Below are 24964 nucleotides of genomic sequence, written 5' to 3'. Positions count from 1 at the left end.
CTGTCACCTAGTAACGTTAAACAAAGGATACAAACATTAGTTTGTTTTAAATATCATTAAAAAGATAATTGTCAATGATTTACAATATAAAAGGATTATCTCAGAGATTTTGCTTTGTGCTAAAAGCCAAACAAATCGCGTTTCCTTCGAAAAGAAGAAAAGTTGGAAAAACCAGTCATCATCGGCTCAACTTTCAAAACAGTAAAATAAAAGATTATTTGATCCTGCGATTGTTAGTGACTTTTTGTCTGATCAGAATAAAAAGTAATTCAGATGATAGAAGTAGTATAAACTTTTTTGGACTCCTAAGATACTTTGAATATACAGAGTACAAAACCGTTATGGTAGCTCGCACGGCTACGTTATAGCGTTGGACTCTAGGCCTACCAAAAGAAATGCGTCCAAGCATTTTATACAGGGGACAATTGCACATGGTTGTATTTTTTGTAGAGGTAGATTTGAAAATGAATGCTTACGTACAAAAGAATTTGTTCATAGATATAATTATAAGATTTGAGCTATGCATGTTCACAAAATATCGATTTTTTGAGTTTTGAAAAATAAATTACTTGACTTTCGGGTGTTTTTGCCGAGCGTTCACCCAGCCAAAGGGATATGTATATATTTATATACATGGGTATATATAAATGTAAAATTTATATATGCGGTCAAACATAGATAGCTCACCCTCGGCTAGCTCAAACACACGGTTAACACAAACTGTTTTGCTTGGTCCATTCCCACGCATTTATAAATTGCTTTAGATAACTTGACCTCAACTTCGTAACTCGAACAGTGTTTTGCCCAACGGGCTATCGAGACGGTTGTTATCGCTTTAGAATATAACTTTATTCCAAGCCATAGCGATAAACCCCAACCTTTAGTAGCTCGAAGGCGTCGTTATTACCATCATCGGCAAAATATTTTCATCAACAACTTTTCTAAAGGTTTGGTGAAATTTGGTTTTTACTAGAGCTGCACAATGATCGCGTTAATTAGACGATTAACGCAATTGATACAAATGCACGATTAACTGAGTTGAGCCAATTAATCTTCAAATGAAATGCAACCAAAGTGATGATCAGGATGTGGTTTTTTGCAATGTTTAATACATTGTACATGATTTTGCCAGTCTTTACTCAGGCATGATTTAGGTTGTAAGAAATGTTGCATAAATTGTAAAAGAAGTGAGTATAGTTATTCATTTGTTTTATTCTGAAGGAATTTTCATTAGTCGTAGAACTGCAACTTCTTGGCTTTTCTAGCGAGAGCGCTCCCTATATAGGTATACATATATTTTTCCCGGACCGTATAATGGAACCGGGTAGGAAAATGTGCAAAGAATAAATTATTAATAGAGTCGCTAACATGTTGGCTTAATTGTGGCCAAACTAACAAAGCAAAAAGACGCATAATAAAGGCAAATGCAATATGTAAAATATATAAAAGAGTAATTATATGCAAGTAAAACACTTTATAAAAACAGGGAAAAAATGAAAAAATACATAAGAGTAATTATATGCGAGTATATAACCATCAAAAATAAATTATTGGCTTGGCGTCCGCTACAATATAACATTAGCATGGCAGGTTGCTAACAATTAATTTACTAACAACTCAACGTCACGACAAGCAACACTTTCTTACTAATTAAATATAACCACAATTATTTTGCACCCAACTATGAAAACACTAAATGAGTCACTAACGTAAAACTTGTTTATACAACGACAAAAGCACTGCGACGATCTATGTAGTTGAAGCAGCCGTGCTGTTCGTTGTTTGAACATGTTTCTAGGTAATAGCAACAAATGTGGTTTCTTAGGTAAAATATGCGTCTAATTCAATATAAAAACAAAATCACACTCATATTTCAGCTTTAGAATAATAGTAATATGAGATTGAAACTTTATTGGAACATGAAAGCGGACAAATGTCCTCCGGACTAACTGACACTTTTTCGTATGTTGTTGGAAGCATAAACATGAATGTGAAGTGTAAAATAAGCCAGAAAGAATTTGCCTGCCACCACAGCACATCATCATTAAGATATCATTTAACTAATTTTTATCATACCACTCAGAATTGATCACCAGCTGTCGCAGACATTAACTACTACTGCTGACTACCACCACTACCGTCCCCGGTGAGTGGGCTATTCTCTAAACCTGGCAATATTGTATATAGGAAGAGGGCATATCTTCATTCGGTAAATGCAAATGAACGGTGCTGCCTCAACTTTTGGTTGGCTTAATTATAGACTTTCATGGACTATTTTCATACTCATGATAATTAATACATTGTAACTTGTGTACATTGAACATAACATGTACTCCTGTTAACAATTATTGTCTCAAATATAATTAATTTATATGCAGCTGTATTATTTGTTTTTGAATATGCAGGTTTTTGCTAGATTAATTCTAAAATTAATCGAAGATTAACTGGTTCAGACCAGTTATTAATCACGATTAATTTTTTTAATTGTTGTGCAGTTCTAGTTTTTACCAAACATCATCTTAGCGGTGGTCCTTTAAAGGCTTGAAAAAATGAGGTAACCTTTGAATAAACTTTTTAAAAAATTTGAAAACTTGATTTGAGTTAAAAAGAAGGTAAAGCGCTCAAACGGAAAACATGTCTTTTCTTCAGAGCATTTAAACGACAATCAAGTTTTGCTATCGTTTTGCCAGGTGAACATCCACCTTGAGTTCCCATGCATCGTATTCTTATTTGTAATTCTTTTAGTGCTGCTTTGTACAAACATATAGCTAGGCATGGTTTTTACTATAGGAAAGGTTTGCACACTGATAAATACATTTCAACATTCGTACAATAGGTAACCATTTTTAGGAAAAGACGGAAAGGAAAAAATATGCCCTCCACCTACAAGGTTCGCAATCTTTGCAGTAAAAGGCGAAAGATCAAATGCTATTCCAACTATATTTCCAGATGATGAAATAACTTGGTATAGAATATTAACCGTAAGTTAATATGTACTTTCGCAGCAGTAAATATTCGGTTTTGCATTCAGTAGAGAAAATAAAGGTTAAAACGCATTTTGGTGATCATTTACTAACAGAGCATTTGCTACACAACCGAAACTGCCAACCGACATTTTCTACCAGAACTGCCTAATCTAATTATGTCTTTCTTCAAGATGGTATGAAACCTAGTTGACCATGGTTGTTTTTATGAAATATGATTATACTGTTCCAAAATTTTGTCGTTAGTCATTGGTTTTGCGACTAGATTTAGGTATTTGGGTAATACCACAAAGCCAACCTATAGCCAAATTCTTCCTAACTTGCTACAAAAAAATTTATATTTCAGAAAAAACTACATTGCTGTAGAACATTCAATATTATTTTCCAAAATAAAAATAAACAAATAATATGCGTGATGTCCAGGGCCAAGCTCAAGTTAAAAAAGATAGTCGGCACGGAAGAGACCAGTGCCATGACTAGGCTGATCCATGACACAGCTTTTGTTAACACTTCTGGTCAGCTTTGATTCGGTGATTTAGTTGGCTTGAAACCAAGGGGCGCAGCCAAACCATTGCTAGAAGTTATATGAGACACTTCATAAGCAGCCACAAGCAAAGCACCCTGAAGTCCTACACTGTGCAGTCCCTAAGATTTTTATTGAATATGTGCCGATGAATTCATACCTTTGCTCGTAATATACTCTTTTGCATGATACTAAAGTTGCCCAATTCGTAAAAGAACTCGGTTGTTTTCTTTACTATCATGATTTTATAACTTGTGAATAGCCTTAAATAATTTATTCATCTTAGACATGCTAAATATTTATTACAATCAGCTTTTCTGTGAGCGTCTGGCTCAAAAGTATTTGAAAGCCTACTCATATACAATCTATAGGTTGGAAAAATATATAATACTTTTTAATTTTTAATATTACAGGTATAACCAATTAGTTTTAGTACCAAAAACATATTACACTGAATTTTTATCAGTGACTTAAACTACCATAACTGACATGAAAAAAAATAAAATTAATTATCTGAAACACAACAATTTTTAATTTTATGAACTAATATTTTTTTGCAAACGATCCAGAGAAACCCAAGGAAAGTTTTCAGAAGAGAATGTTTTGTGATGACTAGTCATGTGTTTCAAGCTCAACTTTAAGTTATAGTTATAAATCATAATTGTGTTAAGTTTTTTTTACAAGGAAAACTTCTTTTTATTTATGGTTTAACTTGCATCCGAATCAGAGATCGTCTTTGAGACTATTGTAAGAATGGCCTGTTGATTATAATATAAAATACGCAGATGGTTTTTTATAATTATAAATCAGTGGCAGAGAAAGAAGTGAACCATTTAATATTATATTTAGAATAAATTCAAACAAAGTGTTAGTAGAAGTCATCATAAGAGCTGTTTAATTTTTTTACATTCTGTCAACATATTGTATACTGTTCAATAAAAACATGGCTTATTCAATACAAGGGTTCTTCGACAAAATTATATACAAAAAAGTTGGAGGTAGTTTGCTACAGTGATCTCATTTTTGCAAGATTTCCCTGATGAAATCTAGCAAAAACAAGATTACTGTTTGATTTAGCAAAAAATATTTAAATACTATTAACAAGACAAAGCTTATTGAATTCCTTACATTTTATCAATTCTTTTAAATGCATCATTTTTAAACATGAATGTTTTTCAGCTGATTGAAGTTGCAGTCTCTCACATTATAATGTATCTGAAAAACAGAAGTAGCAAATATGGGGCTGCTCAGACTTTCAACTGGCTGTGTGAAATGTTAACAACCAACTCTATCGGTGTTCATCGTTATGCACCATCAGAATGGATTGAAGTTCAAGGAGGTTGGGTAAGTCTCACTAATTGCCTCGCAAACTTCAATTGTCAAAAATAGCTTTCAACTCAACGCTTGAGTACTAATCTTGTTATTGTACACAAATACATACTTTTAGATGTCAGCTATGGCAATGTTTTGATGTTTTTTGTAGTAATAGTTAGTTCTTTTAAACGTCTAAAAGCACTCAAATAATTTTAGAAAATAATGAATTTATGGTTAATGAGTCACACAGTGGTATTAACATTGAATAAAATATTTTAAAGATTGAACAGACTACAAACACTACTATTACAGTACACTGTACTAACAAGCAACAAAATACTGTGCTTTTAATGACCTGAAGTTTATATTAGTTAGCATGTTAAGGAAGGTTGTCTGATGCCTAATCTTTCATTTCAAGCATCGCTACTCTAAATTGCTATTGCTTTTTAAAACAAAAAGTCCACATCCTTTAAGTCATTAAAAGGGGAAATGGCGAGAGAGATACAATGTTATTGCTGGTGCATCATGATGCAAGTGAACTTTAAAATTGTTGGCAGCCCAGTTTATTGAGGTTGATGCTTGCGGGTGCACTGTGTCACTGGTGCACTGTGGGAGATTGCTAACCGAGTCGCTTATTAAGCATTGTTCGGTGTTGCACCGGTCTTTAGATGGAATATAAGATGTTTGTGCAACCTTATAGATTGTTAACCTAGTATCCTATTGGCAATGACGTTTGCCAATGCGTCGTGACCGCAGTGCAATCTGGGAAACTGGTGTAATCTGATTATTTGCCAGGCGAGTTGCTTACTAAAGATGTTGTTTACTGGTGCGCAGTGTTTCTAGTTTAATTTAGGAAATTGCCAATGTAGTCACTTATTGATGCAAAACGCGATATGAATGTATGTGCAATGCCTACAATCACTAAATAGTTCATACCTGTAAAATATCCAGCAGAGAGTGAAGTAAGTCCTGTATTGTCTGCAAGAACAAATATAACTATACATGCAGCAGGATTAATATCCTAGAGGGCTGGCCTTAACAAGTTCAAGAAAGTATGAATGTTGGATATTAATATAAGAGATACAATGAAAACAGGCCCTACCTTAAACACATGATTATATAATGGCTACTTCCATCATATACATATGACAACCACACACCCAAAGGATAATTGATAATATGTATGGTTGGTTACTTTTACCAATATAATACATTAATCTCATCCCCAAGAAAAAAACACTACTCCGATTATTAAACAACCGGGCTCTTGGAAAATGAAAATGGCTTTTCTTATTGAGTATTTCTTCAATAGTGAAGGAAGTTTTTAATGATGAATCTTGGTTTTACCTGGTTTAGTTCAAAATCTGTGAGCTAACTGGGTAACCTCTTTGTGTGAACAGGTCAGTCTGATGTATTTCCTATTATTTGATTTCCATCTGGTGACTTTGCCTTATTTTATTGATTACCGTACAGGATGAATTTATTCATGGAGTTATATTTCGCGAAAATTGTCTTTTCATGCATATTCGCGGATGGATTTATTCGCGGCTGAAAACTGCCACTCTCTAGGAAAAGTTAACTCTATTGCGGCTAGTAATAGAGTTATTCCTACGCATGCGCACACCGCATGTTCCGATTTATATTTAGCTTACAACTGCGAGGCGATCATGCTATGCTACGGCAAACAATTTTTGCTGCGTCCAGAGGTTTTCACGAAGATTCATCGCTTTGGAGGCCTTTGATAAGCTAACAACTTGTGGTATGTAATGAGTTTTTTTTAAACCATTCACTAAATTAATAATTGAATTTTACTTTAGTAACACTCAATATTTATTTTTTCCATCTTTGTTATTCGTTTTAGTGTGAGAAAGAGCCCAATAATCTACACGAACCATTGGCAGTAAAGCTAATAAATGCAGACTGCGCAACGGATGGTCGTCTACCCCGTGAAATAAGTATAGTAAGCAGCTTTTTCATCATATCCGGAGGTACAATGACTGCAAGGGTGGTGGATGTTATTCCTAGAAGATCACCAATCATTCAGGGATGTCTTGAAATTGAAGTGACCACAGCTGCTAACGAGGAGAATATATCTGTTTTAAAAAAGGAACAAGAACGCCTTTACGATCACAAACTTTTGCCCAACCAGCAGAACGTTGCAATAGTAAGCCACGAGGAGATATCTGATGATAACTGACTTACCAGTTACGTAGTAGTGAGAGAATTGCCTTTAACATCTACCCAAGAGAGTGACAGCGATACAGAGCTGCTATTACCAAAATAACTAGTCAGAGAGCACCATTACACGCTAGTATTCACTTATCAAGAGTATCAGTTTATTTTTTATTGCTCTAGACAACCGCCATATAGACTAAACTATTTATATTTACTCCATTCATCGTTTGTAAAATTGTATTTGTAACATTTTATTTGTACACTCAAGTTTGTAATAAATTATAATATATATACATGAAATAAAATATATAATTTAATCATGTTTGCTGCAGCGATATCAAGGAGTTGTTGTCGATGAAGGGGTCTAGGTTGACTGGTTGCTTCTCTGCCAATATTTCTGTCACGGTGAATATTGCTACTTGTCTCTAGTTTTCGTAATCAGAGTAGGTTGTTTCATTGTCAATCTGCAGTAAACACAAAAAAAGAATATTAATAAGTGTTAAGGAAGTACACAAACAATAGCTGAAGTATTTAATGAAAGCGATCAGTTTTTAAACAAAAGAATTAACTAATGCGGTTAATTATGGAAAAATGTATCTGCACTGCAAAGCAAATACATACCATAATGTCCAGATCAGAATCATAATCGTCCTCAACTTCGGTATTAGAGATTGATGGAGTTGATTTCAATGTAAAAAGACTAGGAGAGATTATTGCAATGACGAAGCCATGGCGAATAACTTGTGAAAACCTTGAATAATTTTGTAAAGTTTGATGCAATGGCAATAAAACTCGAAGCACGGCAATGATTTTTAAGAAGTTTTGGAACTCGGCTACGTTTAGTACTTCTGCCTAGTGGCTATTTTGCGATGACGCCATTTTGCATATCTTGTGACAACCCTGAATAATTTTGTAAAGAAATGTGATGCATTGGCAATGGTGTTAGCTCAAAGCCCAGGCAATGATTTTACAAATGTTTTGAAACTCAATTACGTTTAGTATTTATATTGAAAACCAGCCTAGCGGCTACTTTTTACTTTGATGCAGAAGTTATTCTCTCTTGTGATTAAAAATAGAACTAATTATTCACGGAATTTTATAATTCGCATAGTTACCTGTTCGCGAAATCGCGAATTTTTATAACCAACGAATATTTTCATCCTGTACGGTATTTAGAATTTGTTAGAGCGAGTTGTTGTTTTGTACTTCTTCTAGCACCTGATTTTTTAATTCCATTAATTTTTTGTCACTTGTGCAATGCCGGGCTTTTACCTGGTATAACACATGTCATGATTTTCCATCTTAAAAAGTAAGGATATGCATAGTTTACTGTTTGTATCATTCAACCCTATCCTTGATGTAATTATCGCATATGAAATGAGTATTTAACAATAAAGAGATAATGACAACTTTTCTCACAACATCTATGAAACTTATCAATACTTTTCATAATAATTTTGAAAATCTTTCATTTTTAGTGCTCACTCAGTGCAATTTTCAACTAATCTTGTTATTGTATACAACGGTATGCCATGAGAGGATGACAGATATTGCAATATTTGTTGTTTGGTTAGTGAACAAATGTGCTCCCTTTTGCTACTAAAAAGCACTCATAAGCATTTAAATGTCATAACTTTTCTTTGCGCATTATGATACCGCTAAAACTTTTTATATAAAATAAAGGCTAAAAACTATTAAAAACAGGCCTCATTTAAAATACGTGTAACTACAAAATGAAGTACAAATTTATCTACAAAAACTCCAAAATCATTTTACAATTTTTTTTTCGAAAATGTTCAGTTTAACCTAATTATTTGATGACAATTAAGATTATTCTAGAGCTATCCAACAAAAAGCAGATCTGCTTACATGTCCAAAATGCTTCTTCATTGGCTAATTTTATAAATGGCAAATAACTGCCATGAAATTTTAAAAAATCTGAATTTTTATAAAAAAAGTTTCAGGTTATGTTAAACAAGTCATGTTAAATTGACTTGTTTGCTCGTTTCCCATTTTCACAGCATTTTTCATGTGAACGCCTGTATGAAAATTTATTTATTTGGTTTTTAAGAGAATTATCGCACAAAAGATTATCATACATTGCTATAAAATCATTCAGATTTATGATATCCTAAAAAGGATTTCATCGCATTGTTCTCTGGGTATCAGCTTTCAGTTTCACAAACCTTTTTATTCTTCACTTAATATTATGGAGAAAAACTGATGAGCTCTTGTTATAATGTAGAAGTTGTATTTTAGGATGGAGCACTGACTGCTTACATGACCAATTTAATGACAGATATGAGCGAATATGGGCTTCAAACTCAAAGTACAGCTTGTGATGAACCTGTTCTTTCGTATCAGTGTCTTGTTGACGCTGATACAACGCAAAAAAATGTTTCTGTACAAAGGCCAAACAGACAAATTGCCCCAGCAACATTTGTACCCAGCGTATTCGATCCACAAGAACCTATTCAACAAACCCAAGCTCAGGCTATATATCCGGCAGCCACAATTGTTCTCGCTACACCAGTAGCGAGTCTTCAAGGCTCAAGCTCACAGCACGTTTCTGCACAGAAAGGAGCAGTACCAGCTACATTTGTGCCAGCTACACTTGTCCCGGAGGGATTTGCTCTACCAACACACTTGCAAGAAGTGGGGGCTTCAGTTAATTTTTTGCCATCAACAATTTTGCCAAACACTAGACAATTATCAGCTGGTCAAAAGAGGTATTTAGCTACTGAAAGTTTAGAGAGGCCAAAAAAGCACTCAAGAATATCGTCTTCTCTAATGTCAACATATTCTGGGCTTCAATCAAGCCAAGCTCCTGTTCTAGTTGGAAGCTGTAAGTGTGGCCAACCAAAATACCGTTCATTTGGCCAACTCATGGGAGAGTGCAAAGAGTGTGGAGCATTATGGTGTCTTGTGACTGGATGTGGGAGTGAATTTGGCAATTCTCAAAAGGACAAAGCCTTTTTGTCATGTCATTTGATTAAAATCCATTTTGAGAGAGGAAATTCAAACGTATGTTTTCACTGTGGAGCTCTGAAACAGCGACTTTGTGTTACCATCGGCAGATGCGATGTTTGCCAGGCTTATTGGTGTCTACATAGAGGGTGCAATTATGAAAGTCGCTCAGCAACCACTTTATCTAAACACCAGTCAAAATGTATCAAATGACATTTCAGAGTTACATTTATAATACTGGACTTAAGATACTACTTTCGCATAAGCCCGTTTCATTTATTTCAGCTTTTTGGCATTTTTACAATATCTCATTATCTGCCCATCTGTCAAATAAAAGCAGGAGCGCAATAAAAAAGTCAGTCTGGCAAAGATCGCAAACACAATTTAAATACAGATAACCTATATTATATCAACAGGTTTAAGTTAAAAACTTTAGCTACTGAGTTTTGCATAAATCCCATTAAGACAGCTGAAGAATAAAAATGGTCAATCAGTCAACTTTCATTTACGTCAAACCTTTACTTACTAATAGTAAGCAGATATTGAATTGAAATAAAACTTGGTAAGTGTAATGAAAATTATTGTAGTAAACATATTTAGTAACACAAGTTGATAAAATTGGGCTTTTAATATCAGCTAGGCATCAATAATATTTCAATATTTACTATAGTAGTGGTCTGATTCAACTGAGATAATTAACATAATTTTGCATGAATAGTCTTCAAAAGACTTTTTGATCCTTGAGAGATTTACCAAGTTGGTAAATGTAATATATCAGAGGTGATTCACATGTTTATCTAGTTTCAAGCTGTTTTTGGCTCACCAACGGGTGGACGTTTCAGTTGGAAAGTAAAACTACAAAAAAATAAATTGCAGCACATTTTATGAGAGGCAACTTTAATGAAGATTGCAATTTTTGCCACAAACTTGAAATTGGGTTGTAAAGAAAATCAGTTCCTAAAAGAAAATTGTTTAATGAATATTTCATTGTTTTAAAACAATGAAATATCAATTCAAAGTTTTGGTGTTAAAATAATTAAAATAAAAATAATTATTAAAATAATTAAAATATTATATAATTATTAGAACAATAGGTACTGCAAATATGAAACAATAATATAATAGTTAGCAATGTTTTTAAGATATTTATTACACTCGTTTCTAATTTGTCTTTGTTTAAATAAAACATTACAGAGTACATTGGAAGTCTATGTTTTCTCTTTGAATGTTAATAATGTGTATATAGCATATAAAAATTTACAATAGTTTTGATAGCTACCAGCAAGTGTGAGTAAAAATGTGTTCCATAATAATTTTCCCATGACCAAACACAAGCGAAGCGATTGTTTTGGAGATTTATGATAAATACATATGTGCACACAACTCACAAAAATTATTCATCAACACTTTCACAAACCCTTGTACCGAAATCTCATCAACGATTTTAACCATTTCTCAATGGAGTCGGTCAAGTATAATAACAATACAAAAGACATATAAACCTATTTAAATATGTTACCAAGTATATATTATTTTTTGACAATATCCTAAACCTTACCCATCTGATATGATTATACACAAATAGACAGATTAATTTGGCCTTAAATCGCAATAGATCACTTGGAAAGCTTTTTATAATAATAATTGAGCCCGACTAGCGATATGGCAATTTAGCTGTGCGACAGATAGTAGAACTATTAAGCAGTGCGCATTTTACAAGAAAAACGTGCTCATTTCACCAGTCTCTAGCATTGTTTAATTGCCGAAGGTTTTTAATATTTTTCCATTTTAATATCTTGAAAAATGACTTAATTATAAGAATAATTATTCAATTTTATAAAACTGTTATAAGATTTTATTATAAGAATAAATATTCAAATTTATCTGAACGTTTCTGCGATAAACATAGACCGTTTAAGGCGTCGACTGATTTACAGGTACAAAATTGTGGTACACAGTTTTGAAGCCTACGTTGTTTTTGTCCAGTTACAAAATGTTTCATTAAATTATTTAAAACATTTGCTAAATTTTTTGACATCTTATGCACAAGCTAGGGCTAACCTACAATGCCCTTTTATGAAGAAAACATTATCTTATTCTGCTCTAGTTTGCAAAAAATTTCTAGACGCGTGAACGCTCATACTTGCTTTCTGTTAAGAATCGCTATCAAAACCATTATACATTCAACACAACCAACTTTAAACTGGGTATATTACACAGCAGCTTGCCATTTTACTTTTAATATTGGATTTCAGAGTTATAAGCAACTTATTTCCTTATTGCTGTTGTTAAATGACCTACATTACAATAGGAATTAGGCCTATAGCTTTTATAAATATTTATTTTATTGTTATAAAACATACGTTTGAGATAGTAGTAGATTAGGTATGATTTTTTTACAACTTTTGTTTTGCATAATTGACTTTTTGAATTTAATTTCAAAACAACTTGACAACTACCATGGACATGCAACTTTCCAGAACACCACGTTGTAGCTGACCCAGTGGACATCCATGTGTCTCCCAATTACATGGATTACAGCTCAATAGGAGAATGATTAGAAGGTCCTCACAGCAACCATCAACATGCTAATGTTTAACAACACGCTATTCAAATTAATAACAACAACTCATCTGATTCAGAGAATTGTTTAGTAGATGTTGTAGGCGGTGTAAATGACATGGAATTGGCAGCCCCTTTGTTTCCAGATGATGATCATGATTTTATAGACATAATTGACCATGGAACTATTGCACAAAACAATATTGCTCCTCCCAATGCTGCCCCCTTAATCACATTCCTTATTTTCAATCTTTAGATTGTCCTCATTTTCAAGAACTGCAAACAACTTTCAACTTCCACTACATATTACAGCTCACATGTACTGGATGTAATGAAAAGCATTTCATTACATACAATGCTCCACTACAACTATGCTATACATGCCAACAAGTTAGACCAGACACTGTTAATAGATTCAGTCCAGCCAACAATATGGACTCAAGTCCATCTGTTGAATTTTCATCTTCTCTTACATTTATAGAACAGTTTTTCATCGCTCAGGCTAATACTACAATGTCAATACTCCGTTTTCCGCGTGGTGGCCAATTTTGGTCCAGAAGTCATGTCAACAATGTCATGTCAGACTGAGGACATGTTCAGAGGTCATGTCAGGTCGTGGGCTGTAAGACAGGATAATTTCTAGTTCTATTTTAGTGCTGATGTAACTTCATTTACTATTCCAAAAGTTTCTTCCAAATCTTCTGCTGATGTAAGTTTTCTACTTTTTCAGCAAGTTCTTCTAGATCTTCTACTGGTAAAACTCTAGCCACATCTACTCAGTATGTTGATTAGTTTAGTTCAATTGCTAACAACCCATTGTAACTTACTCTCATAGTACTTCTATTGCGCTACATGATATCGCATAGCACATGTATATATCACCTCCCACGTTCTTTTGTAAACTGTTTACATGATATTTTTCCTTAGTAATAGAATAAACTTTATAAACATAACATTTGTACTACGACTAGGTGCTTGCTATATGACAGTAAGAATTAATTGCAGGACATCAAATACAAGGTATGGTATTTATTCAGTGTGTTATGTGTTATATTCTCCAAATAGGACATATCATGAAAAACCATTTTAGTTATTGAGAAGCTTATAGGGCAAATAGTTATGTATATTATAAATTGTAATTGCATTTTAATCAACTGGTACATGCTAATGCCACAAATTCTGAATGTAACATATTACAAGCGTCCTTGCAACTGACTGAATACGGCTGTACTCTGAGTTTGCTTAAACCATTGTGAATGCGGTGAGGATGCTTTAGATAGCATAGAACATATAGTCAGACACAGTTGTCATACTTACATGTAGATTTTATTACATGCATGCGTAAAATGAAGATGTGTGACAAAAGTGTATGTAGCGTGTTCCTTTTGTAGTTGCCCACTCACAGAATAGTAAAAGGGAAACTCCAAAGTTTTTGAATGAAACGTGTTCTAATCTAGTGTATAATATAAAATTATATTATCCAAGCAATGAGTGTAACATATTTCAACTGCACAATGAAATTAAACCAAGATAACCTGCACAGCAAGATAATTACTAATACAAACCCATGCTAAGTTCAAGTACATAGACAGAATTGTACAAACTATACCAGTAGCTGAGAGTCACGGGCATACAAAAACAATATAATCACACAGTTTAGTAGCACTAGTACACAGATTACATAACTCAAGAGTTTAAAGTTAACATATTACAGTCACTGAGAATACACTAGATGAAGTTATCGTCACCAAGCAATGTTACCACTAAAAAATTTCCGTTAGAAATGCCTACGCTGTCTTATATAAAATTAATTGAAAAGCTACAAAGTTTAAAGCCGTGTAAGCTGTGTGGTCGCAACTGCAAACTCAGCAGCTCTGCAATATGCTCAATTTTATTTTCTATGTAAAATTTAGGATAAATATATGCGCAGATATGAACATGTCTTTTAATTATTTTACATATTTAATTGGAGTAGCAGTCACCGCTGTAGACACAAGTCTTTTGCTGCCCCAATGGAGCACGGAATAATGATTTGGCCATTAAGGTCTTGCACTAAACTGTCTAAATGTTTCCTCTCAGCTTTATCAAGCCAACGTCGTTTTGGTGGCATGCATAAAATAACAACATCGTCTATATCTTGCTGTTCAACCATGGTTTTATGGCCTACGCGACCTAAAAAATTGAGAAAAAATTAACTGCAAGCAACTCAAATAACTAGCCCCAAGTGTTTCCTAATTGGATTGACAAGCAAAGCTGCATTTTAAAAAGCAACATATATTGCAGTGCATGTATAAACTAAGAGTGAAATAATGTCCAGCATGATTATAGGGGCTAGCATATGACACTAAAGATTTTTGAGAATCCCCTTGCAGTTCGTGATGCCAATACAAGAAATGAGGAAAGCCACCTAAAATATTGACAGTTGATCTTATTGTATGCTGATTTCACTGCATCATATTTTCATAAAGTGTCTGTTGGACAATATGCATGAGGCGATATCTAAGACACATTCAAAAAAATGATGGCTTTTTGATAATGTTAAGCACAGGTAATAACTCAAGATATAGCTATCAATTATTGTTTGTTTTTGAAAGACCGTTACAGGCAGCCTATATGGTTATGTAAATTAATGAAAGACGCAATATGCAATTTTTGATTTTATATCTAATACATGACAGAACAAATGCTATGCTTGTAAACTTTAATTTAATAAGAATGATACATATTTTACTAAGCTATAGCTGTAATAAAAAAGTTAGGTAACTACAACTTGAGTGATCAGTAAAATATCTTTAAAATTTGAATGTTTTGAAAAAATGAAATGAGATTACAGGCTCTACTATTGCTAAAAGCATTGTGATAGATAGTTCATAGCAACTTTTGAAAAATTTTCATTAGTATATAAAAAAGTAATCAGTTATTGTTTTTAAACAAAGTCTTTTTAGCTTGCAGAATTTGTCATATAATTATGTCGGGGTTGAGGAGCGACTACCTTGATCTTTCGCAAATGAAAGGTTTAGGGTTAAACACCTAGCTGGGGACTGTAGTGAGAGTTGAGCTTTTTCTCTAAAATCTAGTTCTTCTCATATAGGGTGCCAAATGAAACTGAAACAAAGACTGGTGAAAAATGACATTTTATACAAACCTACCTAAATGGCACATCTGAGCTGCTTAGCATCATAAGGTATGTTTCTTCAGCGATTATTAAAATCAGTTAACCGCTGCCACAGTGTTTTTTCACTAAACCAAATGATTACAACGTTATTTACGGTTAAAGCCTCAATTTTAATCAATAAACAAAAAAAATTTATAACACAAACATCAAAAACACATAAGCACTGTGACTTAAGTTATGATCATGTTATTGTAACACCATTATTGTGCTTTTTAGCTGTACAACTTTTCTTTATATTACAGTAGATAATCATTGAAGACAGATGTTTTAAGCAAAAACAAAAATTCAAAAAAACAAATATGGTGTCATTTGGTGATAATTAATGCAATTTAACTGGACAACCATATTTTGTAGAAAGACCAATGATTTAAGTTTAAGTTGTAAAAGAAAACAAAGAGGAGCGCTGCATGATCTCGGCATTTTTATATTATACTGTTAATTACACACTGTTAATTATAATTATAAAAAGCTTCACCTGCATTCAACAGCGTTTAACATTCAAAGTGGGAATTTTGTTCCAAAAACAGACACCAACTAGCAATGGTCAAAATTCTTTCAAAAAGAAAACCAATGTATCCTGTGCATGTAGCAAATGTTTGGGGATTGGCGTCGACGGGTATCGTAAACTTGGTCAAAAAAACTTTTTTCTCAAGCTTTTTTGAACACCACAAGCCTGGTTGGTATTATTAATTGTGAAAAAACACAAAATTGTAAATAAACATCAAATCACGTTGCCTTACGACTCAATCCCCACACACTTGCTCGATACATAGGCTAGCTTTTTGATAGATATTTGATAATTGGAACCAAATATACAGAACGCATTGGCTTTAAAAAGAGTGCCACTGATATAATTTTAAAAACAGCAATTACCACCGTACACAATAACAATGCCGTACTAACTTTCAACTCTTTCCTACCTAATTCCAATTTTGTGCCTGTTTGTTAAGTACTTCCACTAACTGAACATTGCCCAGACGCTGAGAAACATTTCGGTTAAACAGCAACCTCAGTTCATCAAAATCTACAATAAAAATTGAACGTAAAAATATTTAACCAAATAATGAACAGGTTCATTAATCTACTCTATTTCTAAGAAAAGATTGAAGGCAAAATATATGTCAGCTAATGATCACGAAACATATGTATATTTTTTGCATATTGCAATGATTCTCATTGTATGGATAAATTAGATTGCTATTTAAATAAGTTTTTAAACAAGCTTAAACCAATTACTAGAGATGTTCATGACAGCACAGAAATAGTGTTAACGGCAGCTAGAAACTAGACAAAAATTACTCAAGCAACTAAGCAAGTGATGGATTATATGAAGTGTGCCTTGACTCAAGCGCACTTGAAGTTTACAGCAATATGATAGACCAGTTGGCGACTAATAAAGGTATATAAAAAACAAGAGTAAAACGCACACAAAAAACACAATGAAGGTCAATTTGCATTAAACCATGTCCATTTGAAAATAAAAGCAAGACAAGCCTAATTCCAAACTTTGAAGATAAAATAAGCTAATTTTACTCTACTTCTCAAAAACACACACTGCTGAGAGATGGTGAAAAAGTGGACCTGAATTACATACAAACTTACAGGTTATCTCAAAACGCCCACTGAGTGCAGGCATTATAATAGGGACTGCTGTTTCAAGTACCTGCCGCGAAACATTTGCAAGACTTAATTCAGGTCCCCATTTTCACCTTCTTGCAGCAGTTTGTGTCTTTGAGATTAATGTAAATATGGGTGATTTTTTCTTCAAAGCCTTGAATTAAGCTTGTGTTGCTCTTATGTACAAATAAGCAAAGTTTCATGAAAATGGGCTTTCATTGTGTTTTTTTCTACCCTTGCCTTTTTATATTCTGTTATTTTATAGCCAACTGATACATCATATTGCCGTAAACATCAAATACTCATGCCTTGACTGATGATAGCTTATATTCCACGTACAGAGTAAACATCAAGTATTGGCTACTGTACTATCATCAATGTTGATTAATGTTGATAGGGTTTATTGGTGTTTTTTTGTTTATGTAGTATTTTGTTTGGTATAGTAGTCACTTTTATGGTCTGAAAGTATTACTAATTTCATTGTGACCCAAACTCACTCATAGAAGTATATTGCTATAGTCAATAACTTTAACAAGTTAAAAAGTAAATAATATATGACAGCCAAGCTATTTATATATACCGCTTTTTCAGACAGGAAATACTAATATTAAACAGCGTGTGCCATTGGTCATTGAATAGTTTTAAGTTAGCAATAGTATGTTATTTAACAAAATGAGGTCAGGAAAACAAAGGCAAGCCATACAGCTCCATTTCTATACCACATAAAGTTGAAATCCACCCAAAATCTACTTGGCTTTGTTTTATCTTAAAATTCTCGTGTTCATGACCTGAGATCATGAAAACCTTGCTCGCAGTTTTCATAGTCTTGGGTCGTGAACATGAGGTTTGTAAATGGCCAGGTCAGCCACCATAGCCATGGGGGATGTGGTGAGTATGTCACAGAGCTCTTTCACTGTTGTAGACTAGAGAGCAAGTTGCATTGAGCAAGAAAATAAAACATTGACACCGAATGCGTCATAAAAAGCTGACAGATGACCAGAAATGGAGAAATGAGCAACTTTTAGCCCTTGTGAAATTTTGAGAGAAGCTATTATGATTAAAAACTTTATTCAAAAAGCTAAAAGGTAGAGAAATTTTAGAGAAATCACTGGATGGAGTTTATTTTTTGAGACAGGGAAATGACTAAAGAATTTTACATGCAGTATGAGATTTTCAAAATGTAGCTCTATTTTTGGTGTGATAATATTATTACTTTATTGAAAATGACTTATCTGTGAAGTGTTATTAAATCTAAGGGTTGCTCAGTAAACCATGATGAAATAAATATGCTGTTGAAGTCTAATTTAAGTGTTGTGAGAGAACAGCTTGCAGTAGAAACAGTACGGAAATATAGATGCTCCTAAAAGATTCAGAGGCGCTCCTAATTTTGTCTAAAATAAGAAAATCAAAAGTGACATGAGATCTGCAGGGATTCAATTCAAACAAACAGAAAAAATCAAAAAGAATAAAAAAGAATGGTCTAATAGAATAAACAATATTACCTGCAATGTAGAGACAGCAAAAGTGATCAAATCATAACGATACAGAGGATTAATATAAATTTACGAAATTTTATCATTTTATTACAAGCAAACAATTACATGTATTACCTAGAAAAAACATGAGTGGTTATACCAATCAAACTAGTTTTTTTTACAAGATGAATAGTTTATCTTACATGTATGTTGATTTATGCTATGTCCGATCTGCTGACTCATGCAGAACAGACACCAGCAGCAGACAACCATAACCGTTTAATCTCTATGTAAGTTTAGCACCCAGCATTGTACTATAAACTCAACCTGCTGTTGAAGGGCACAGAAACTATTTGTCAATTCTATAAATACTTGTCAGTCATGTTATTTTTGCATAAATTTAAGGTTTTTGAAGCATAGGTGGGTAATGGCTAAAACAGACCAGCCTACCTTATCTCTTTCCAAATCTTAAATTCTATAGAGTACGCTAAGGACCTATAAAAAAAGTTATAAAGCGGAGTATATATTTAGCCATAAATGATCTATACCGTGTGCTCATTAAATGTGGTTCACTCAGTGCATGCGAGTCTCGCGACATCTCTTGGTTTTGCTTTATTTTAGTCGAACAAACTTTGGAAAATAAACTAGTGGTATTGTGTGATGCGTGGCCATAACAATTTTGTTGCATGCATTAGCTGAATCAACCAGCTGGACCAGCTCAGTCAGACTGACACGCCCTCTAAATGCGCCTACTAGACCAGACAGTCTCATTTACAATGTACCAATCAGGCAGGTAGAAAACTCAATAGCAAAGATTACCAAGTAAGGGCAATATAACAAACAAGACCATTCTACTATGAAACCCCGTTTGAACAGTATAACATTGACTTGTGTACTCTGTAGAAATATATTTGTTGTATAAAGCATGAAATCTATTCGCTATATAAATTAGTTGCGAAAACCTGTAAAGATTCATTATAGTTAAAACTTCACAATAGTTGGGGATAATAGTAACGAGCCAAGATTCCAGCAGAGCCCGGTTGCTACTAGTCAGAGTCTAAGCTTTCTTTAAAGATGCCCAACATGATTTTCATCTACATGTATCACACTTTTCCTCAGCTCTAAATGAAACGTAACCATCACACTTGGTGATATTACTTATTGCTATAAGTATCTTGTGTCAGTTTAAATCTCATCTATTTATATGAATCTTATTCACTCCTGAGCAATCATATACAAATCTTCCTTTATCCTGAAAGGCAAAAAATGCTTCATTCACTACATAAGATGTGCCAAGAAGAAGGCTGCAAAGTCACAAAATTATGAAAAACATTTAGGTTTTACTAGCAAAGACAATAATTTCTTGCCCTCTCTTGGCATACCAACTGCATTCATAGACAATCCAAAAAGCTTCTGGCTAACCATTCATAAACAGTGTACACACTCTATGGCTAAGTACTGCTTATCTTTTTTACAATTTTCTGGCATTTCTAAAAAGATGTATAAAAGTTGTAATCTACCTTTCATTTCCTCTTTATACTATTTAATGCATTCACGGATATTAAACATTTATTTGTAATAAATTATACTAATACAACTTTAAAAACCAATACTTAAATAGTTTTATCAAAATAAATTTTGGTTTTGACTCAAACCTAAAGATATTTGACAAAAGGTTTGACCAAAGATAATTTTAAACAGTGTTCGCAAGCTCTAGCTCTATTTATAATGTTGTATCACTTTTACTTTCATATTTTCAGTATTGTTATATCATTTTGCTAAAAAATAACCAAATGATGGAAGTGGGTCTTATGCGCCTCTAAACCATTACAAAATTTGATGATGCAATCATCAACTTAAGTTCAATTTTTTTCTATAGCAGCTGCTGGGTAGCCGACTTTTTTTCTAAATTATCAAAAATATTTAAAAAGTTAAAGATGAACCACCCAAGACACTTTACAGAAGTAGAGAAAATGCTACTCAGAGATAATATCCATCATATACTTTATGCGTATATACATCAAAGGTGAGTATTTAATTTTGAAGTTATGAAAACGTAGTAGTTTGAACAATTATAAAGGTTTTTAAAAAACTGTTATGCTGCAAAACAAAATATTAGATACTCTTACAAATAACAATGTCTATTTTCTTTATTTAGAAAATATTCATAAAAAAGAAGTCACTTATAAATAATTTAAGGTGTAATATAAAACTTCACGCTCACAAAAATGTCCATAAAACATATTTCAATATTTTTTAAATGGGGTCTAAATACTCCTTGCTAGAATGCTTGGGTTTGTGAAAAGAGTAAAACAATGCACAAGAAATCTTACATAATGAATGAGTTTATTGTATAAAGCAGCCCATATATAGGATGAGCTCAATCGATATGGTTGACAACAAATTCTAGAGTCTTAATTTTATTGGTTTATATAAAGGCTACCTTCTATTTTTGTGAATGAGTCACTTTATGGACAGTCTCATGCCTATTGTAACAGGTTTCTGAGTATGTACCATTTTTATCCCAAAAACTACATATTTTTTTGGTATGATTCGGATTATTTTGTCATTAGTAAAATTTTGCTTTCAACCAGTGATTAGCCAGTTAATCCAAAAAGACATTTTTTATACTTTTTACATTTATTAAATAAAATTAAAAATGCCATAAACTGTGCAATAATGAATAAAATATTAGGTTTTACATTGCAGCACTAATTATATTTTTTTAAATTGACTCTAAGTGGTTAGTTGCAAGTTTTTTATACCACTAGGCGGCTGCTGATTTTGCTATGAAAGCCAGTTTTTGATAAATCAGATGTTTTTCTGGATGATCTAAAGCCAGCATCGCTAAAAGTTGAAGTCAGGTCGTGCGTCTCCCAGACTTTCTTCCAAGGTTCTATTGTGGTTATGTTTTTTTGCCTTTGAGCATTTTAACCATGTTTATAGAAACAATAGCTATTTTAATATAATCATTGCTTTTTGAAGGTTAGAAGAACTTGATCCAGTACTTAATGCAAAGGTTTTTTTGACCCTCTAAGGCTTTCATCTATACTATTTACTCAGAGGCAAATACAATTTGCAGCGAATGTACTAAGAACCATGAGTAAGTGTTTATCTTGTGGGTTGAGGCTCTAGGAATATATTTGTTTAAATTTCTCAAGGTGTGCAATTGGTCTTGTCTTATAGTCTAGTGCTCTGTACAGTTTGGCGATATTATGTGGTTTCCTAATGTGTTCTGTGTTCTTAGTCACAGATAATCTACTATTGATAGAAAAGTAGAGTGTTTGAACTTGTGTTAATACTCGCTATATCACACCTCGGATTGGTCTGCCGATGCTGACTCAATTGAAACTCATAAAAGGTGTTGTGGTTCTAAATATCTTGGTTTACTACAAAAAAATCTTCTGTGATAGAACCAGGATTCTAGAGTCTGAGCATTCTAACTTAATCATTGGTGCAAACACTAAAGGTAAAAAGTCCCGGAAAAAAAGAGTTTTTTAATCATTTTTCTATAAAATAGAGAAATCAATGGCATAAACCTCTTTTAAAGGTTGACTAGCAACAAAAATCACATTAGCGTTATTTGACATAAAAAGATTCACCATGTCTTACTCTGTTGTACTGTAGGTGCAAAATATGTGGAAACGTGATTACAAGCTCTTGAAAGCTCAAAAACGAACAGAAAATCGCAGTCACGCGAGACCGTCGTAGTTTGGATCCCCTTTCCAAAAGGGCTCAAATGTGATGTAGTTGTCAGCGATGGTTTCTGTTTACACTTTCTTGCAACCTCATTTGTCAAAATATTTTCACAAATATACTTAACACATTCAATAGAACTACATCTATCGTTCTTACGCGTCTGTTTTATCGTCATTGTCATGCTGTTACTTTTAGCAGCGATATCTTATAACTTACTGTAAAAATTTGTTTAATTTTGTAGTTTTAGCTTGAAGGAGTACATATCATTGTTTGATTTACATGACGAGCCTGTTGGTCACTTGTGATAATCGAAAAGTGCTGTAGAAATTATATGCAAAGTACTTGGTCACATGATCAGATTATGACTTGCTGATTAGACCAGACCGAAACAAAACTGTAAAGTAGCGAGCATCTATATTTGATAAAATCAAATATAAGGTCTTCGGTAAACCCAAAGTGTTTTCTTTAACTAGTACTACGATAAGTTTTATATTGAGCTTTGTATTAGCCATTCAATTCACGTGAGATCATACATGACAAGACGATAACCAAATTTTGTGGTTACGTCGTCGAAATAAAGAGATTCCAATCTACGGCGGCTTTTCATTTTTGAGCTTTTAAGAGCTTGTAATCACATTTCCACATATTTGGCATATACAACACAACAGAGTAAGACCCAATGAATCTTTTGATACCAAATAACTGCAATGTGAATTTTGTTGCAAGTCAACTTTTAATGTAGATGCACTTATCATAACAAACTTATGTGAAGTCTCTGATTTCTAATGCTAAATAAATTTTTATAATGTGAGGCACAAAATTGGTACCAGTTCTCAAATATGATGACGATAATCCCATATATAATTAATTATTTATATTTAGGTACATGTACATACATACAAATATACCTGGAACTTGTTTTATCTATATATTTAACTCTCAAAGTTTGGAGTCGTCTGTTGCCGTTGTCTGTTCATCTGTCTGCCTGTCTAAATATACATGTAGCTATTAAAGTTTTAGAAAAAAGCTAACTTCGTGCTAAATGTGAGCTCTGTATTGCTAGCTCACGAGCTAGATTGCAACCACAAGGTTCAAACCACTCATTCACCTACTGAACTCTCTATCTGTCTTATCATATACAGTATACCGTGAGCACACTCTAAATGACAGATTAATTTGGCATTTCGCCCACGTGTTATATGCCCCTCTTCTAAATTTTTTCTTTTCACCTGACTCTATGAAACATGATGTCTTCTCTTTATGTTTTTGATATGGCAAATTTCTTCTGCAACACAATATCAACAATAAGTTCTCTTGAGTTTAAATTTGTATTTGTGATTTGGCAATTTGCATATTGATTATATACATTATTAAATATCTGCGTTGCTCACCATGGCGAGCTCAGGGTTATTCGTTATAGTAAAAACAAATTCGCAAACAGATAAATAATAAAATTTATATTAACGGATTCAAGTTGTTGAGATACTTGAAAGCAAAGAAATCAATTATTCTATTATGGATAAGCTAAAGGCTATATTGTTATCAATCATTAAAGCTTTTTGATACATGATTTTTCTAGCTATAAAGCTAAAAAATTGCCATATAAATCAAATCACCTTCTGTACTCATCAGTCTGATCTCAAATTACAAATAAATTGCTACTGTCATTCAAACACTGGAAGGACTCAGTATTTCAAACTATTGAAATAACCGCATTATAAACTTCAAGTTATTGAGAAACATAACATACGTTTACTAAAATACACACTGAAACTTTGTTCAAGTATGTGTTTAGTAAGAAAAGTCAATTAAATTTAGATTTAGCGCTTATGTTACAAGTCCATTTTGAAGGAAATAACTTTTAACATACTACATTCTAATGCTACATTTTTTGCAGATCATAACCACAAAATATACTAAAGCTATCGTAGATAACTAAAATAGCTAAGGCTAACATATTATTTTAATAATATTGTACTGATGATGATTTAGATGGTTTTACTAAGTGATTGCATTAGATAATTGTTATGGGTTTTTATACCACTCTATTTATGTCTATACAATATTTTTGCCTCATGATGCCAACACTGAAACAAATTAAAATCATATAGGTTTATACCAAATATTTTTTGTTGTAATCACAGCAAAACAGGCTATATTTAGCAATTACTTCACTTCCTGCCCAAGGCAACAAGGTACTGTAGCTCATTAAGTTACCTGGGAATGCATTGGGTAGTGAAGCTAGTACATATATATATATATATATATATATATATATATATATATATATATATATATATATATATATATATGTATATATATATATATACATGTATATATATATATATATAAATATACGTGTATGTATATATATGTATATATTTATATATATATATAGATATATATATATACATATATATATATATATGTACTGGCTGTGCTACTCAGCATTGCCCGGGTGATCAAGAAGTCT

Source organism: Watersipora subatra, chromosome 8 (assembly GCF_963576615.1).
Source record: "Watersipora subatra chromosome 8, tzWatSuba1.1, whole genome shotgun sequence".
Taxonomy (NCBI): domain Eukaryota; kingdom Metazoa; phylum Bryozoa; class Gymnolaemata; order Cheilostomatida; family Watersiporidae; genus Watersipora; species Watersipora subatra.
Note: the sequence above shows the minus strand (reverse complement) of the source record.